We start from the raw sequence: 19753 nt of genomic DNA on the forward strand, positions 1-19753 counted from the left end.
TATGGTATTTAATTTTTAGTGTCTTAAGATAAACGAACTCAACATACTCCTCTATCTAAACTTATTTTTACTTATTTATTCTGTTTTGCTACGAGGCGTTTGTCATGAGCTGTCTATCAATATCTAATTTGTCCAAACCCACCGATCGAATCGTAACATATTACAACCTTTAACTTGAACCACCCAATTAAAATTTTGTCAGGGAATTTTTTTCATTTTCTAGGTTCTAGTACAAGTTTTGAATTAGAAATCTCAGGTTTATCGGCAAAAAAAAAAAAAAAAAAAAAATCATATCAATCAAAAGTCACTTGAGAAAAAAAAAAAAACATTTAAAATTTTATACTATTGTGAGATGAAAAGAGTCAAGCCTCATGATTCAAGTACATGTAAGTCTCTGGAGGGCATACTTAACTCTCAAAACATTCAAATATATCTCAATTATGTGTTTCAATCTATCTAATCATAAACTATCGCTCCAATCTAATAGGCAATTTGATTGCAAGAAATTCAACCATTAAAGTCTGAAGAAATTGATTCAAATTGATATCACTGGTTTGTCTTTGTGGATAGAGTAGATCATATGAGCCTTTCGTGGACGCTACAATCGCTCAAAACATATATCGAACGGAAAAATTACGTAGTATTGGAGTTTCACGGAATTTTTAAAAGAACTAATCATCATGGATAATCAATACTATTTTGCCACGTCAGCATTGAACATCGTCGACAAACATAGGGTTAGCGTATATATGTGGATGGTGTCTCTTCTTGTCTCACTCACATCGCTTCTTCGTTCTTCGTTCTTCCCTTTCCTTACGCGACGTCCTCATCCAACCCGATCCCAGAACCTCGCTCCAACCAGAACTCGGAGACTACAGCCATGGGCGTCACCGACACCACGCAACAAGCCTTCAACCGAGCCCAAGAGCTCAAGCAGTTCGAAGAATCCAAGCTCGGCGTCAAGGGTCTCGTCGACTACGGCCTCACCTCCCTCCCTTCCCTCTTCGTCCACCCGCCCGAGACTCTCTCCACCCTCAAGCCCACCCGCCCCAGGCCCGACTCCATCCCCACCATCGACCTCTCCTGCTGCGATTCCTTCCAGCGGCCCTCCGTTGTTGCAGAAGTGGGGCGTGCAGCTCGCGAGGTTGGCTTCTTCCAGGTGATCAACCACGGCGTGCCGACGGAGGTCCTGGACCGCACGATCGCGGTGGTGAAGGCCTTCCATGAGCAGCCGATGGAGGCAAAGGCAAGGATCTACCGGAGGGAGATGGAGACCGGCGTGTCGTTCTTCTCCAACCTCGACTTGCTCCACTCCAAAGCGGCTAGCTGGAGGTCAGCCCCGAACCACTTCAATTGACTTCGTACTATTTCATGATTTTGATGATAATTAGTTGTATAAAAGCTCAATTACCAGTACGATCGTGTCAAGTGTTTGGCAAATGATACGAACTGATATATCATATATGACCGAAAGTAAGACGATGACAAACAAAAGAAAAGAATCACTTCAACCAATGCACGAAATTATAATTAGGGATGAGTAAGGTTCTAGAATTAAACCTAGAATTTGAGAACTGGTGAGAATCTATCCGCTTTTAGGTTTCAAAATATGTAGGATAGGTTCTAGGTTCCAAAAATTGGCAACCCGTTTGAACGAAAGGTCCAAATTCCAAGTAGATAAAATTTGAAATAATTTTGTGTTTCTTTTGATATATGTCTTTGTGTGATGGTGCGGTCCAATCTAAACTTCCATTTTATGGTTGGACTTTTTATTTCGTGAATGCTCCATCTTCGTTTGTTTAAATATAAATGGTAGTGAGTTGATTGTAGAAAAAAAATGGTGGTCATTAAAAAAGATGATTCATTATAAATGTTCGATTAATAATGCAGATGGAACTGAGGGTTGATCCTAGAATTGATATTGAAACTTGTGACGAGATAAATTTTAGGATATGTAATGTAAGTCTCAACTTTTAAAAAATGAGGAGGTTCTAGGTTCCAACTTGTACGGAGCCTAAAAGTGCTCGCCCATAATAATAATAATACAGGGACACGCTCCGGATAATGTGGGGCCAAAAATTAGCGGACGTGGAAGAGATCCCGAGGTGTGTAGAAATGAGGTGTTGGAGTGGAATCAGCGGGTTCAACGGTTGGGGAGCCTCCTCTTGGGGCTGTTGAGCGAGGGGCTAGGATTGAGTGCCAGCAAGCTACAGGAATTGACATGCTTGGAGAATAGGGTCATGGTGGGGCACTACTATCCATATTGTCCCCAGCCTGATCTGACAGTTGGCTTGACGTCCCACACGTGCACCCAAAGAGGATCACATTGCTACCGCAAGACCAGATCGGTGGGTTGCAGGTGAAGCACGGCGACGAGTGGGTGGATGTGGTGCCCGTCCCAGGGGCTCTTGTTGTGAACATGGGTGACATCCTTCAGGTGAACTGCCGTCAAAGACTAGGACTTTCTCCAAAGCTCCTGAGTAAGTTAGGTTAACATTCTACCATGAAATGAAGATCTTATTATGTAAATTTCGAATTTTTCAGATCATGTCCAACAACGAGTACAAAAGCGTGGACCACCGAGTATTGGCCAACCCCAGCCGAGAGCCATGTGTGTCGATAGCAGTTTTCTGCAACCCGAGCGATCAGGAGAATGAGTACGGACCGTTCCCAGAGCTTGTGTCCTCAGATAAGCCTGCTGCTTTTCGGCAGTTCACCTTCAGCGAATACATGAGGAGATTCTTTACTAAGGAGTTGGACGGGAAAAGTCTGATAAACTACTACAGGGCGTGATTGAGAGGTCCGTAGGCCAGAAATGGTGATAAAAGAATAAGAGGCATCCTTATAATAATGAAGGAAATACTGGATTCTTCCTTAAATTCTACTTAACCTTGTGTTATTATTGTTCTTGTAGTGGTTAATTTGCACTTATTGTTTATATATTCCTTGTGTGACCGTAACTTGTGCGATGGACGAAGTTTGTCTACTTAACTCGTTGCCAGAGACTGAACCAATTCACAGACATAAGAACTCGACAGCGAGAATGCACGAGATGGACAGTTTACACAGATGAGTCTGAATTTCATATTTCTGTATGTGAAAAGAAGTATAAATATCTTCTTATACCAGATGTTCGCTAATGAGTACTGCATCTTCAAAATTGTAACCTTCCCATGGCCACTGGAAAAGGAAGGCAGTATCCTAGAAAACAAATGGGGCAAAGAAACAGATAAATTTGAATAGTCAAATGCAAGTCGCAACTAGGTGGAGATCTGGGCATGAAGAGAACGGGGTCGCCGAGAAACCAAAGTTGACATACTCAATGAACGATGTTTCTGGTATTCTAGATTTTCCAATTGCAGGAGGCGTGAGCGATTTGTCTCGTGACACGGAAAAGGGGGCAAGGTCGAAGTTGAAGATGCTGGAAAGAAGCAGAATGACCACAGAGGAAAAGGCAAATCCAGATGAGCCGCGCTCATCCAGAATTATAGGAAGTCAGAATCACCAGACTATGAGGACGATGAAGAAATGGCCGAATGGTTTGGCAGTGGAAAGATGTGAGTAGAGATCCCTGTACGTGTATACCTTCTCGGAGACCACATAGAGTTTGTCTTCAACGGCTCCATGACCTCGACGATGACTTCCGACATCGTGCTCCTGTTGAGGAGCCATTTGAATTTGATGCTTTACGCCTTTTATAATCGCACTTCAAGCACCCGTATTCCTTCTAAAGTCGATGTAGTTGCTGCTACCATTCACAGATCCATAACGCAGAACAGCTCATGAACAGTAACTGCTCGATATAGGAGGTCACTAGAAGAAGATTAGCAAGAACTCACGATTCACACTCCCACTCCCCGGGATCAAGTTGCCTTTCCAGGGGTTTTTCTATGCGCTGCAAACATCCGGTATTCTTTGCAAAATTTATGAAAATTGCATCTGCAAAATGCGACGGTTTCTCTCAGACAGGAGCTCTTCTGACCCTCACCACAAATCAGTGAACAACTAAGAAAAGACATGAGAAGCCATCGCTCGTCACATATCTCAGTCTCCTTTCTTTAGCGGAACATGATCTCGGTCTTCCTGTAGTTGACTCAGTCCTTCTCGAGAAAAAGTTATCCCATCGCATGCTCGGCTTCTTCCAGGTACTCAACCACGGTGTGCCAACGGAGGTCTTCGACCGCACGATCACGGCCGTGAAGGCCTTCAACGAGCAACCGATGGAGGCGAAGGCAAGGATATACCGGAGGGAGATGGAGACCAGCGTCACGTTCTTCTCCAACGTTGACTTGTTCCATTCCCAAGCGGCTAGCTGGAGATAATCAACCAAGCTTAATTATTGGATCACATAAAATCAAGTTTAGAATATTTAGCAAATGATCGAAAAATTGTCCAAAAAATTCTAAACGTATCGTATAGCAGTCAATTCAATTTTAAACATTTTAACGTATCAATTTAATCATATACATTTCAATTATGTCAATTTAGTGTCAAACATTTTAATAATTTATCAATTTAATCTAAACCTTCTAATGGTGCATCAATTTAGTCATTTCGACTAATTTTTACCAAAAATAATTGACATAACAATTTAGTCAATGTTGACTGCAATATGTGACATGGCGCTATTAATGTTGACAATTTTTGTAATTTTTTTCATTCATTATGATTTTTTTTTCTTTTCCCTTTTTCCCTCCATTGGCTATGGTCAGGCTTCATCGATGGCCAATGGAGGTTGCTGGCCACAAGTGAGGGTTGCCCTTGTCGGCCCTTGGCATGGGCCACCTTCACCTAAGGCCAGCAAAGTTCATTGACCATTGATGACGCTTGGTAGAGGGAAAAACGAAAATGAAAGAGAAAAAGTTATTCATAAAATTAAAAAAAAAAAAAAAAATTAAAAATTGCATGAATTGTCAATGTCAGCAAGACTAGGGGTGAGCATAGTTCCTGGGTAGAACTGGGAACTGGAGAACTAAACCAAGGGTTCTGGTTCGGTTCTTGATTCGGGAAGACAGTTCCGATTCTTGATTCCATTTTTTTTCGGATCGGGGACCCTTTGTAATAAGCATAGAAACCCTAATTTTTCCTTTCATCTTCAACTTTCTTCACTTTCCTTTTTCTTTACATTTCCTCTCTGAAACTCTTCATGCCCCCGACAACCCCACGTTGCTCCCCACCCTCCATGTCCTCCTTACTCGCCGCCCTCGAAGCTACCCTCACGACCCACAACGTCGCCGTCGACGCCGCCGCTCCGTTTGATGACGCTAAAGACTCTCGCCGTCACGTGTGCCGCGTCCCAACAACGATTTGCTATCGGGCTACCACTGCGACGCTTTTGTTGTTCCACCGTTGCTATTTTTCCGTCGATGACACGACGCCGTGCGAGACTTCAACGACGAACGACTTGCATGTTAATGAGCTGCCGCATCTCAGCCTCTCGAGTCAAGCGCGCTCAACTCAGCCACGATTTGAACCGAGTTCAATTCATCTGAATCACTCTCTCTCTCTCTCTCTCTCTCTCTCTCTCTCTCTCTCTCTCTCGCCGTCTCCGATTTTGCAGAAAGTCGCTGCCGGAGAAGCGAATCGGAGGATGGTCTCTCTCTAGGAGCGAAGGCGTCATCCATCCTAAACCTAGGTTCGTTTGCTCTGTCATCTTCAATCCTCTCGTGCTCGTATCTCTTCAATTGATTGAGGCTGGTGGTGGTGGTGGTGGTGGTGCTGGTGATGGTTCGAGAGAGTGAATAAGTGGAGAGACGCACTTCGCTGCGCCTAATTTGTCCTGGATGGCATCTAGGCAACGGGTAATTGGCTAATCACTCTCGCCTAAGTGACCGGATTCTCTTGATTGCTTTGTTTGTTTTGTAGAGAATTTATGTTAGATTAAAATCATATTATAACTCGCTAGAAATGGTAAAGATGAAACTTTGTTGCCTAACTTTAGTAGATTGTTTGAGAAATGGGATTTCAATTGAGTCTTCTTAGAAGAAGGAAGCAAAACTACGGGTTTGGAATTGGAATTCCAACTTTGAGTCCGATTCTTCCGATATATAAAGCGGATGAATTGAGGGACATCATTTCGCCTTATGCTCCCGAAATTGCTAAGTCCCTTCGCATGACAACAACTCAAACTTGTGGAGGAACAATGAGAACCCAAGAAGGTGCGGGAATAGAAACTTTAAGGATATGGATAACACACTGTTGACACCTAAATTTTGGACAACCCATTTAGTCATTTATTGCATAAAAATTAGGATTAATTTTTAATCCCTAAGAAAAAATATTATTATTCAATTGCATAGCATATAATTTTTTTTTAAGTGCATTTATTTTTAATTGACATGTTTTGCATTTTTATTATTATTTATTTTATTTTTATTTTCATTTTTAGGATTGGTGGTGGATGGGTTCAATTAATATTTCTAAGCTCTAGTTCGGCAGGCTGGGCTAAGCCCATGAAAGGAGAAAATTAATCCAGGCCCGTCATTATTTTTAATTGATTATCTTGTGAAAAATTAAGATTTGATGTGATATTATGATGATTTTTGAAAATTAAGAAAATCGCATTGTAATCTTATTTTTATCAATAGATGATGAAATCGGGGTGAATATTCATAAGATAGGGATTTTTGTGATCAAGAGGTTATAAGCAATATTCGTGAGATGAAAATATTAACAAAAAAGATCACATTTTTATTTCGTCTATAAAAGGATGCGTACGGAGTTCAGAATGGGGTTTTTTTAAAGGTTTTTTCTCTTCGTCGAACCCTAAAGGAGAGGCACTTTCTTCCTCGTCCATCTTCAGTAAAGGGAGAGCTTTTACTCTTTTCTTTTTCCTAACAACTGCAAGGAAAAAGAGAAGTCAGCAGGAGAGTGACGTGAGAGAGAGGGACAGAGACGTGTGAAAGGAGGAAAAGCAGTCACTGTTCATCTTCTCTTTCCCTTCTACATTCGCTGTCTGCATCTGCCTTCTGGAGCTTGCATCGCCGCCCATCCGACTGCCGTGACCTCCGATCAGCGACCCAGGTCGCAAGTCAGGCGGACCCGCGCCGCTCGATCTGACCTGCTGCTACTGCTCTGCCCGAAGCCAAGCAGACGTGCGCTCGCTCCCCCCGCTGTCCGACGACCCAGACGCCAGACCGTCCCTACCACTGCCTGCTCGGAGCTCGATCTGCCGCACCGGAACGCCGATCTCGCCCCCAACTTGTCTGCAACCCGCGACCCAGCAGATCCCGAGCCGGTTCGCCGCACCTCCGCTGCTGCTGCGCCCCTGATCGCCCGAATACTAGTAGCCCCCTGTCGCTCGAGTCGAGCCGCTCCGCCCACAGCCTGACGCCGATCCTCTGCCATAGCCCAGCCCCGATCCGTTGCCCGAGCCCGAGTCGAGTTGCTCCGCTCTCTGCCCGAGCTCGAGCCCGAGCGAGGCTGCCTGCTGCTACTCCTCGCGACGCCACCGCTCGCCGCCGATTCCCCTCGCCAGACCTTCGCTGGAGCTCTAACCTCGACACCCTCTGACGATCGGAACCCGCTACCCGGAGATCAGCCACACGAGCAAGCCGTGGGTGAAGAAAGCAAGAAAAGAAAAAGAAATTAGGTAGTTTTATTTTCTTTTTATATTTACTTTATTTTGTTTATATTATGTAGTTTAGTTATTTAATTGGATCCCAATGTTCACTTTATGAGTCTTGTAGGCATTATCCGCAGGGTCTTCCACATAATTATTATAATTATTATTTTGACCCGTAAGATGTCGGGTCATTTTTTTTAATTATTTTAATTCTTGGAATTTGTTGATAGTACTTTAATTGTTGAATCAATATAACTATTAATTTGATCCGTAAGAATTCGGATCAGATTTTTAATTATCTTGATCTTTTTGTTGTGATAATTAGGGTTAGGATAATCGTTAACTTGACTGTGAGACAACAACAAGTTATTTTTCCGATTATTTTAATCCTTTATTTGATTGAATATCTTGATTGGTTAGATTTAGTTGATAATTGCTTTTTTTTAAACCACTAAAAAAATCTAAAAAATATTTGAATTAGGATTCAGTTTGTTTTAGAATTTTTTTCATTATCTTGCATATCTAGAATAGGGATTTTATTCCGAATTTAGAAAATATAAAGAAAAAAAAAAAAAAGGCGCATTCATTTAGGTTGTTAGTTTTATCATTATTTGAATTGCGTGTGAAATTTTAATTTCAGAAATTAATATAAACAGATAAAAAATATCATGCATATGTTATATAGAATTAGGCATGCTCCGCACGTCATTGCATATTAGATCAATTACATGTTAGATTAAGATAATATCTTAGTTTAAATTAGGATTTAATGTGACTTAATCCTTAGTTTAAATTAGATAGAATTTTAATCTAGCTAGATCATTTTTGCATTTTTAAATAGAAACATCAAATGCACGTCATTTAGTTTTTATTAGGTTCATTTAATTAAAACTTCATCGTCATTAGACTAAGTCATTTAATAAATGTCGCATGACATATAACTCGCATACTAAATTGTATGTTGCGTGTCATTTTAGTATGTCATTTCATCGCATTACCTGTCATCATTTGATTAATTTAGATTGCATTTAATTATTGCATTTCTTCGTGTCATATAGTTTAGGTCATGCTGCCATGTCATATTAGATTACATGCATTGCATAAGTCATGATTTTCATTAAATAAAGTGAAAACAAAATTGAAATTGCGTGTTAATTAGAAATCATATCTAGGGCTGTGATGTGAATTCGATATAACAATGCAGATCCTTTCGTTCTTCTAGGTATGTTTTGCAATATTTAATTGCTTTCTTGAGTGTTAAATTTGTGGTATGCGCACATGTATGATCACCTCACATGTTATGAAGTTAAATTAAAATCAATTCAATTGCCAAACATTTTTTAAAATGAAATAAAAAGGTACCGAAAGGGCATTAGGATAGTCTGGTGTAACCAAGTCCCCGAACTCATAAATCTCTAGTTCGTAGGAGTAAAGTAAATCTCCCGTTACTTTACTTGGGTTTCTAATCGACCCACCAAAAATAGATTAGTGGCGACTCCTGATTGAAAATCATTTGCATGTTAAGAATTTAAACCTAAGTCGCGAATTGGTATGGGCTTGGGAGAGCCCGAGCTAAGCTTAAAGACTTAGTAATCCATTAACCTAGTTTTAAGTGGTGAACCCGCGAAAATTAGGTCGCGACAGCTTGGCGACTCCGCCGGGGACTTGTGTTAAAACACTTAGTGGACTTAGGCCAATTTTTCTTTTTAAAAATATTTTTGTTTGGCAGCGAGGATCCTGGTATGTCCCTAACATTCCTAAGGTGTTAAATGTTCTTGCGAGATAGGAGGTATAATGGGAGTAGTCTTTGCTAACCCCGTTTTGCAGGTTAGAGTTAGGGATGAATGTTTGAATTAAAACTATAGAAGTGTTGTTTGCATTTAAACTGTTGTGCATGCTTTATTGCTTTAGTACCACACTATTTGCACACACAACCTGCGCGGTCGGACCCGGGCTGCGATAGGACTTCTAGGATGGTGTTGAGAAGGATACTTCCTCTAAAGTGAGATTGCTATGCAGAGGTTGACCTCTCTTCCCGAAATTTCTTTCATGGTGTCGAATGTGTTTGTCCATATCCGCGAGACTACGTGATTATTGGGTATTCCATTCGACTGAGCCGGAGTTAGGGGGACCTGACACGTTAATGCGAGACTGCAACGGTTAGATCATCCTCTTAGCTCCACCTTATTAAGCCGTCTAGGTAGAAATTGAGCCTCACATCTCATATGCATGTCTATGTGATTGCCGTTGATTTTTCTTGGTAAAGTAAGTTTTCTATCCCTATACCATGCAATTTATTTTATCATGCTTTTGGTCTGTCCCTGACAATCTAGGATAGTCATTTGATCTAATTCATTTCAAAATGAAATGAATTGCCATATAATGAATCATTTGGAAAATAAAAATTGGAAATTTGTTTTCAATTTATGTCTTGGCTTTTCCTAGTTCATGTTTAGGAAATTTCGTCCCTACTGAGGCGTCCCATGTCTTTATTTTCCTAGTCCAATTTTAAGAAATCCTTTCATTGTGGACTTTTCTTAACTAAAAAATAGATTGTTGTCATGGATCGGTTTTCTCAATATACCTCATTCTTACATATCTCCATTTTCCTTAGGTGATCAAGAACTAGAATGGCTGACCAAACCGAAATGCGTGATCGTATCTCCGCCATGGAAGACCAACTCCGACGCTTGCTCGCCTTTATGCAATTCATGACAGCTCAAATCCAATCACCCCGAACGGATTTGACTCCTACACCTGCTCTCCCTGAGACAGTAGTCCTGAAGCAGTCAGGCAAGACCCAAATGAGCAATGGCGACATGCCTGACCTGGAAGATGACCCAATGTTGGTCACTGCCGAAAAAACTAAACTTAACAATGTCCCTAAGATGGGGCAAGATAAAGTGGAAGTGATGGACACTCTGGGGCAGCCTAGTGACAAGTTTGATTACCTAGTGAAGTATTCGGCTCCTTCCAGCTTTTATTTTGACTCCCGCAACATAGTTCCAAGTGGATGGGATGACATGGACAATCCGACGTCTCCAAAGATAGAGAACTCTAATGACACCTTAGAAGGAATCACAGTCTGTTTGATGACCTCTTCATAGGAGCCAATGACGAAGGACTTTCGGAAGACATGGACGTTAGCCTGCAATAGTAACTTATTACTTTTGTACATTCCCCGTGTGGGAATTCTTATTACTTTTTAGGAATTGGTTTTTAGGAATCGTTTTCAATTTTTTCTCTTTTTAGGGGTTTAGGAATCACAATTTCCATTCCAATAATGTAATTCATTTGATTCTATTTAATGAAATTACAATTTTATTTCCAATTTTGAGGACATGATGGAATATACCAAACCAGTCCAATGACGATATCCAACCATGAAAAAGAAAAATATCATCCACGGAGAAATCCTGAGGGCTGGACTTTCTCATGCTTCCTCCCAAAAACTTTTTTGAAAAACAAAAGCGTTTCACCGCTAAAAAAATGAACAAAAAAATTTTCTAAAGCTTGTAGCAATTAAACCCGTTTGTTTGTCTGACTCATTTGCTTCTTGTCTCAAAGCAGTGCATAATTGTATAACTTGTTATGACAAGGGACATCTGAAAATAGTGTATCAAGTTTCAACTAGGGGTGAGCAATGGTCTAGGCTGACCCCGGACCAACCCCGACCGGCCCAACCTTGCCGGGTCCTGGTCCAGTTCCCAAGGGGACCGGGTCGGTCCTTGGTCCTAAAATTCCAGGACCAACACCGTGCGGGTTGGTCCTCGGTCCTAAGAGTTTTGGGGTCGGTCCAACCCCGAACCAACCCCGTATATTATATTATATTATTTATAACTCTTTATATATTCAAACCTAAGTAAAATGTCTGTTATATTATATTATATTGAAATGTTCTATCAATAGTACTAATAGTAATTTCAATTTAAAACTTTTGTTGAGTATTAATTAAGTGTCGTTTGTTTTGTTTTCAGGTGTTTAGAAGTTCAAGTGAATTAACAAGATGTGAAGTTATATATTCATGGTTTATATTAAGTATTTTGAACTTTTTATGGTTTAATTGTATTTTACTAATGAATTCCAGCTGCACTTTGCTTTTCAATTTGTGTCAAATGGTAGAAGTTTTTGAAGAGTAGTACTCGGTTGCTACGGTGATTTGCTAGTCAAGTGGTGTGAAACTCATTTTTGGTTGAGTGGACTCTACATAATCAAATGCAGGAAAACGCTTTTGCATATGATGTTATGAATATTAAAGATAGATGATTACAAGAACATTCCATCTTGTCCCATATCTTGATGAGCGGTTAGTAGGTACAAAATTTCTATTATTGTGTCATCTTAAATTTGTTAAATATGTATTGGTAGTTGCACAATGTCGCATTATTGATGGATGTGTAATTTGAATTTGTAAATTTGCTTTTTTAGGAGTATAAAAATAAGACGAAAAAATTATTGATCGGTCCCGGGTTGACCGGAACCGGACCGAACCCATTGGGTCGGTCCGGTCCTTGGTCCCAGCTCAATAGGGTGGGTCCTCGGTCCTAAAAATTGAGGACCGACACCGTGCGGGGTTGGTCCTAGGGTTATGGGGTGGCCCGGACCAACCCGACCATGCTCACCCCTAGTTAAGATGGGCAACTTATACTACATGGTTGTAGTTGGAGTGGAATCCACCAAAACTCTATCCTAAGTGATCCTATGTGGCCGAGGTCCGGCGGCGTGTAGTGTCACGCCCGAACCTCGAGCACGCAAACATCCCTCGATGGTCGATAGGATTGCGACGTTCCCGGATGCATCGCGGACCCATACACATGCGGAAGCAAATTATTAAACTCTATACATCAATTAAACATGGGATAGAAAACAGGACAACCAATTAACACAAGCCAAACTTTATAAACACATGGGGTTTATATACAAAAGTTTAAAGCTCAAAAGAAGTTACTAGGCTAACCCTACCTCGGACCTTACCTACTTGGGATTTGGGTCTACTACGACACCATCGGGGATGTCAATGTCTAAAGGGTTAGCCACCTCTACTCCGGGCTCATCAATCTCAGCCCCCGGTTCGCCACGATATTTTCCAAAATATTGGCATCCATGACAAAGGGACGAGTACCATCTCATACTCGGCATCGACGGCAAGTCCGTCAAAGCCGTCCAAGGGGCCCTCCTGAATCCCATTAGCCCGTGATGAAATCAAACTTTGAAGCGATGAGGTACCAACTAAGGTAGGCCCTCATCAACCCAAATGGTGGTCACGATGAGCTCACGGGTCCGGGGGTCCCATGGATAGGGAGTATGGTACGCCGGGTCTCCGCCTCCTATGGCCACCCAAAACGAATGTGGCGTACCACCATTTAAGGACTTGTAAAATTGAAACCACGACGGGGTGAGACAAAGTCTCAACGAGTTCACACCTTAAACCTTGATTAGGACGAGAATTCACCTAGAGGTAGCCTAAACATGCACCATATAAGACTTATCTCGCCTCAAGCACCTCCCCGCATATTAGAGAGGGGGAAAAGGCATGAATTGCATTATTTGTTTGGGAAGGGATTTGAATTTTCATGAGACAATGAGAGTTAATTTAAGTTCATAATACACGAGATATTTGGAGTGAGGGAAATAATTTCCTAATAGTGCCGTTGTTCTTTTAAAAAAAATGGTCCCTTCTCTACCTTTAATTGTTCCAAGGAAACCTATTGATTTGAAATGAAAACCTCACTTATTGGGATTTTGTCTAATCCTACAATAAGATTCCTTAAATGTGAATATTAAAAAAAAAAAAAAAAAAAGAAAGGAAAGGGAAATCCCATTGAGTGAGCTCAAAACTCAAACAGCCAAATAGAGCTATAAAGCGTGCCCCATTTTCATCTAACAAAGACAGCTGGTTTTGGTATTGCTTTTTGTATCAACAAGAACATCAAGAGCGGTGTCCTAATTCAGGAACATATCCTTTCCTTTTCGATGAATCCTCCCTCCGAAACAAATGTAGGCCGAAAGCACAATCCACCCAAAACATGTCTCAAAGGTGCTAACATACATAGTTTAACCTTGATGGCATAACTTAATAACCCTTCCAACAGAACCGATAGTTCAATCGGAAAAATATCTAACCTAATTAAATTCATCAAAAAATGCTTCAACTTCCCCACCTTTATTTGCTTGCGACAGACCACGCAATGTCGGAAAGCTCAATGCAATCGACAAAATCTAGGAACAGAGACTCTGCATTTGATCTTATTTAGGTCGCAAAACTAAAAAGCAACACGAAAAGCTAGAGATAAAAATTCTCACTCCAACTAGGGAAACGCGACTAGCATCAAAGAATTCTGAAACGGTTTCACCACCAGCTTCGGAACCAGGTAAGGGCAAGCGGCGATCGCTAGGAACAAAGCCGCAGAGTAGCAGCACATCTGCTAATTCTCCCTCAACAAATTCGCCAAGTCCACCCATCTGACCGCCTGCACGAACTTGCCCAACGCCCTTTGCGCCTCGGTCAGCTCCACGTCGCCTCCGTCGCCGTGGTGGTGGTGGTGGCCGTGGTGATGGCTGTGGTGATGGCCGTGGTTATGGTGGTGATTGCCGTGGTCGTGGTCGTGGTTGTGGTTGTGGTTGTGATCGCTGGCTTTGGCGAGGGGGCGGGACCGCCAATCCCAAGGAGTGGCCACGATCCGAACCGTGGCAACAAACCCGAAAGCCGGAGTTGCCGGAATGAGGAGAAGCAGGCGGGAAGCGCCAACTCCTGCGCCGCTACGCGGCGGCGAGGCAAGAGGTCGGGGACTGGAACCCGCACAGATCGGCCCCGCTGGGGAGGGCTTCCATTGGCGGAGAAGAAGTGCAGGAGGAGGGCTGCTCAGCCATGGAAGTGAAGAAGGAGAAGGGAGGTTGGTTCGGCAGGTTGGAATCGCCGCGGCTGCTGCTTTGGTCTTTAAAAGGTTATAAAATAGAAGGGAGGGAGGGAGGGAGGGAGGGAGGGAGGGAGGGATGGAGTTATACTAGCCACACCACGTGCTCATTGTATAGTCGAGGGGGCGGGGGCACACGGCATGATGCAATTGCTAGTGTGCTTTGTTACTTTAGAGAGAGGGGGACTCTCACTTGAAATGCCATGTCATCGCCTCCAACTTTAGTAAAACAAAAAATTAAGAAATTTTAAAAATAATGGCTTCACGTAACAAGTTACGTGGAGGTTTTGTCTATTTTGGGTTCTAGCAAAACCTAATTTTACTTTGAGCACAAATGACGAGAAGTGTCCCTTATAACACAATAAGGTTGCGTTTGGGCTTGGAATAAAATTCGAGATATAATATAATTTATCCTATTCTATGTTTGGTGCTCGCGTAAGACAAGATAAAGTTGAATATGATGGGGATATAGACATGATAAAATTATTCCATGAGAGAGGTGGGATAAAGGTAGATAGAATTTCTAATGTCCATAATAGGAAAGTTATTTTTCTCATATAACAAACTTATTAAATTAACAAAACTGAAATTATATTTCAATATAAATAATATTTGAATTATAGTTTAAGAAATTAAAAATTTTAAAAATGTATTTTTAATTAATCTTATTTTAATTTATATGTTCAACTTTAATTCTATCTTATAATAAACATTAAATCTATAAATTAAGTATTTATATCTATTATATATTTTAGGTATTTTTGTATTTTAGGTATGTTAGTACAGTTTACTATTTGATAAAATTTTATTAAAGAATTATGAAAGGGGAGAAAAGAAATAATAAAGAAAATAATATAAAAAAGAGGAAAAATAAAATAAAAATAAAGGAATAGTGTTACGAGAGATTTTCATCATTTCCGTTATGAACATTTAGGTTCATTTACAATGATATGCCATTTATATAAAAAAAAAAATGTACATGATATGATATGAACATATTCAACTTTAATACTTTGATCCACAAAACAATAGACATAATATAAAAAAAAAAAAAAATCATAGGATTTCATATCCTATCCTATCTAGTCATATCCCGATTAAAAATCCAGATGACCAAACATAGCCTAAGGGACTCGAGGGAAAAATGCCAACTTGGATGCGTTTTCTTGAGAAGATCCCATGGTAGAGATATCTTGGACAATTGAAATGCTAAAAAATAAGAACTCTCTTTTCTCTTTCTCTCTTTCTACACTTGAATATGATACATTTTTATTTATTTATCGAGTAAGCAACTCATGTAACAATTTATACTTAAGTTTTATCGAGTAAGCTAGCGATGTCGACACAATCACTTGACATGTCAATTTATTGAGCAAAGCTTTTAGGTACTTGATCGAACAAGAAAAATTGGGGTACTTGAATTATAGAAAATATGAAAATTTTATAATTTTTACCTCCTTAGCACAATGGCATTGACCTGATCAACTTTCTCCTTATTATTTTTTTTTTTTCCATTTTCCTCATCCATAGAATATGACACAAAATAATATTCTCACTTCTTCATATTCATTTTCTCTTATTGTCACTTCTTTTATTTTCTTTTCCTCTACCCCTTTTATTCCCCAAACATAGTACAAACAAAGAGAAAGTATGCAGTAAATAATTATGTTCCTTCAAGGAAGAAGAAGCATTCCAAACCTATTTTTAATATGATAATTTTATCTCAATGGCTTTGTTTATTTTTATAATTACATTCATACTATTGTATTTGGATAATGCCAATATGTTGAGACAGGTCTTTTGGTCGATGTCATGAAGATGATTCGAAGATCTTGTTCACTCGATTTCTTGAGTCTTATCTAATTGATCAATCAGCTGAACTTATGTAGATGATTTTTCATCCAAACTAATTAGGCTTTGAATTAGGGTTTTTTTTTTTTTTTTTTATGCCTAGGATCCACTAAGCCCGCCGAGCTTACGTCGGGCAGCCTACGGCTCGTAGAGTGTGCGGTACACCTTGAACCAAGTGTCAATACCTAAAGGGAAGCGAGCATAAGACCCCACCACCATGGCCCCCACTTAAGACGTGTTAGTAGTCACGGAGTTTCGACCCTGGACTTCTGCGATGAAGTGCCCAAAGCCAAACTAACTCCAGCTACCCACCGGTGGGTTGAATTAGGGTATTTGATAGCAAGAAATTCGAGAATTTTGTGTTTTGGTTAATAATGAATTTCAGGTCGATGTCAAGTCAAGTCAAGTCACTTTTGGATTCCTCTTATTATTTGAGTATTTGATTTATGGTTGATTATAAAAGTATTCTCTAATTGTAGGCTACAAGGAAAAAAAGATGGAACATTGCAGCTAATATGTCGTTGAAAGTTAATCACATTGCCTATTGTTGCTTGTTGCCAATCATTTGGAAAAGAGAGTTTGCAGTCCACACCATTGTTTTTAGAGAATAAAAATGCCGTTACCTTAACAAAATTCCGAAAAGATATATTTTAACTTATAATTAAACATTATAAGAAGGTGAAAAATAATTGCACCAAAAGCTCTATTATATATCCGTTCCCTTCCTTTCAATTAAATCCTCAAACCACATTAAAAACTTCATAATAGTTATAGAACTACACAATGATCACACAAGACACGATAGTCTCCTTTCTACATTCAATCTTTGTGAATAATTTGAATGACACATGTTGATGTGAGTCGGTCCAATTTGACACGAACACATTCCATAAAACAAGTTAAACAACACTGGCCTTGCTCGCTAGCAAAAGACTATTATTCTATATTCAACCTTAAGGCCCAATGGATGACCAGGACCTTCACTTTTGATATTACAAAAGATACAAATTAAACAACCAAATAATGAAAGGGGCCATGAAATATTCTTAGTTTTTACTAGCAATCAAAGTTTGGTCATCACTAGTTCGTGCCGGTGACGTGCTTGTGTCCTTCACCGGGGGAGGGGGGGGCTCGGGCCTGAGTTCTCAATCCCTCCAAGTGTCTCTGAGTTGGTGAACTTGTGTCCCTCGCCTGGGCTCGGCCCAGCTTGCTTGATGGCCCCAAGCGACAACCCGTCGAAGAACCCTCCGCAGGCAACTCCCACTGGAGCTTTCGGCTCCATCACATTGAAGGGTCGAGCTCCGTTCGCAACGAAAGTGGGGCTGAGCATCGCCAGGACCAAGAGAATGTGGAGAGCCCTTGTTGTGCTCCACATGTTCGACGAAATTACTGACAGAGACAAGCAAAAGCAAATTTATACTGACAGAGACGATAAAGAGCAACTTTTTTTATTTGTTTGAAGGGAGTTTGTGATGCGGAGTCTATGGCCGAGCGGTTGCTCAAAATATATAGTGCGAGCAACGAAGAGTTTTCTTTGACCGGTTCTTCTCGATGGTCCCGGTTTCCCAGTTCTTCTTCTCTTTTTTTTCGCATGACGATTTAGTCTTCCCCTGTTCAAAGGCCACGTGAGCATTTGCATTTCTGCAAGCTGCCGGCTTGAGGAAGCAACGAGGAACTTCTGTCGTGGCCGAGAGAGCGCACATGCAAGCCGGGGAAGAAGGAAGAATGTAGCACACGACTGATTGACCATTTACTAAAACATATTTACACTCATCTGAAAGGCTAGATATGTCTTGTATCACTCCATAACACACAAGTAGAGAGAGAGAGAGAGAGAGAGAGAGAGAGAGAGAGAGAGGGAGAGAGAGAGAGAGAGAGAGCAAGTTTGAAGGTCTAAAAGAAAAGGCAGAAGTTGGACCGCAATTTCTATGGCTAGTTTTTCAGCCGGCTAGTCCATAAGCAGCCATGGAGAAGAAATGTTTTACCCGAAACCGAAGACCAAAGACCTTGAGGATGACGGTGTTTTCTTGAGATGATGATGCAGCAGAGACATATTGAACGACTCAAGTGTTCGGAGCCGGCACTCTCTCTCCTCCCGCCACCTCTTATCTGAATGGAGATGGCACAACTTTTGTTAAGTAAGCGACTTATGTAACGATTTGTACTAAAACTTTGTAGAGTTAAGCAAGTTACGTTATCACAATCACGTCACATGACAATATATTCAATTGAGGTTTTACACCAAGTGGAATTTGAAAATTTTAGGTACTTAATTGATACAAAAGAAGAAGAAAAAGAAGAAGTTAAGGTACTAAATTGTAGAAAAGACAAAAATTTAGGTACTCATGATATCATTGCCCAGGAAGAAAACTCTAAGAATTCACTCAACATTGGAATACTACCTTGAGATGTCTTTTTTTTTTATTTGCCTATAAGTTCATCTGGAACTTCAGTTCTATTTCCCACATATACATGTATATATTTTTATTGTTCACATCTTTCATTCTTGTTTAGAATTTATAGCTCCTTGGCACAAAGGCATTGCCCTTATCAATTTCCTCCTTATTTTAATTTATTTTCAATTTTCCTCATTCATAGAATATACCACAATATATTTTTCTCTCCTCTGCATGTTCATTTTCTCATATTGTCACTCCTTTTATTTTCTTTGCCACTACCACTTTTTTCCCAAACATAGTATAAATAAGAGAAAATATGCAGTAAACAATGATGTTGCTTCAAGGAAGGGGGAGCGCTCCGAACCTATTTTTAATCTGAATGATTTTATCCCAATGGCTCTGTTTATTTTTATTCTTATATTAATACTTTTGTGTTTGGATAATGCCAATATGTTGAGACTAGTTTTTTGTTCAATGTCATGAAGACGCCACTCAATTCCTTGAGTATCATCCAAAATGATCATTCAAGTTGACTTATGTAGATGATTTTTCATCCAAATCGATCATGCTCCGAATTCTGGTATTCAATATAAAGGAGCTCGAGATTTTTGTGTTTCGGTAAACGATGAGTTTTGAAGTTTATGTCGATGTCAAGTCAGTTTTGGATTCCTCTCATTATTTAAGGTGCTTGAGTTATGGTTGATATTCGAAGTAATCTTCCAATTGCAGACTACAAGGAAAAAAAAAAAATGGAAAATGAGATGGTGATGGTCCGTCGTTGGCGATACAGGTGACGAACCATCATCCACCGCCATTTTTCTTAGTAATCGGATATACTTGTTGCATCGGTTTTTACTTTTTTTTTTTTTTTTAATCCCTGCTGAAAGTTAATTAAAGCCAATATGCTGTAGAAAGTTAATCACACTGGCTATTGTTGCTGGTTGCCAATCATCCGGGAAAGGGGGTTTGTGGTCCAAAAGGCAACATTATTTTTAGAAAATAAAGGTAGTGTTACCTTAGCTAGC

At 40.3% G+C, this 19753-nt stretch overlaps 1 pseudogene; it reads left to right on the forward strand.

Moving 5' to 3' along the window:
* Positions 1 to 796: 796 nt before the first annotated feature.
* On the forward strand, positions 797 to 2856 carry LOC120287809 (annotated as a pseudogene).
* The last annotated feature ends 16897 nt before the right edge of the window (positions 2857 to 19753 follow it).

Source organism: Eucalyptus grandis, chromosome 8 (assembly GCF_016545825.1).
Source record: "Eucalyptus grandis isolate ANBG69807.140 chromosome 8, ASM1654582v1, whole genome shotgun sequence".
Classification (NCBI taxonomy): domain Eukaryota; kingdom Viridiplantae; phylum Streptophyta; class Magnoliopsida; order Myrtales; family Myrtaceae; genus Eucalyptus; species Eucalyptus grandis.